Here is a 964-nt window from a genome sequence, read left to right on the forward strand (position 1 = left end):
GTGCAGGGGGAGCGGTGCCTGGCCCGCCCTCAGGCCGGGGGTGAAGGACAGGGAACAGGCTTTGTCAACAGGCCTGGCCCCTGGTGCACCTCGGCCACCACCTCCGGCCACTTGATCCGGTTTCACAAACACCCTCCCCCCCCACACCTCTGCACCTCAGAGGCTGGGAGGCCTCAACCCCACCCTCGATCCTGGGGGACCTGCCCGTCTCATAATGGCCACCCACCCAGCCAGGGTCCCTCCCCCAACTCCTGGCCTGGGAGTCCCTCCGGCCGCACCCCCCCCACCCCTGCCCTGAAACTGGTGGGACGCTGGCCAAGCTGTGATTGTTGGGGAGTGAGTGGTGCCTTCTGCAGGGCGCGTGCCAGAAAAAACCGCTCGAGCCGCACCCGTCCTGAGCTGACATTTATGGGGCACAGTCCTGGTCCCTGGCTGGTCACCTCCACCCCCTGCTCAGCTGGGGGGTCAATAGTAGAAGCAGGGGGCCTGGAGCACCCCTACCTGCAGCCCCACCTCCCGGGCTCAGGCCTCATTCATCCCACAGCCCCGACCTGTGCTGGGGGGGCAGGGGGCTCAGAATCAGGAGAGAAGGAACCATTTGTGACCTCGTGACCTCGGGGCTGAGGACACGTGTCTGCCTCCTTCTCTGCCAAGGGCACCCCTCAGACTGTGGCTCCCCCACCCCCAGCCCTGAGCTCGGAGCCTCACCTGCGCGGGAGAGCTCCCTGACTCCTGAGGAAGCGGCCCCCCATCCACAAGTGGGGAACCTGGGGCTCGGAGGAGTTAAGTCCTTCGTCCTCGGTCCCGGGACCAGCTCTGGGCGCCTCCCGTGAAGCCAGCCTCCCACCGGGTGCCCAGCAGGGACCCCGGGGCCTCAGCTCTGTGCAGGGGAAGGGGCTCCCACCCCACCCTCCCTCTCTCCCCTCCCCCTGAGTCCTGCCTCTCTCTGGGGTCCCGGGGGACA

Source organism: Myotis brandtii, unplaced genomic scaffold (assembly GCF_000412655.1).
Source record: "Myotis brandtii unplaced genomic scaffold, ASM41265v1 scaffold797, whole genome shotgun sequence".
Classification (NCBI taxonomy): domain Eukaryota; kingdom Metazoa; phylum Chordata; class Mammalia; order Chiroptera; family Vespertilionidae; genus Myotis; species Myotis brandtii.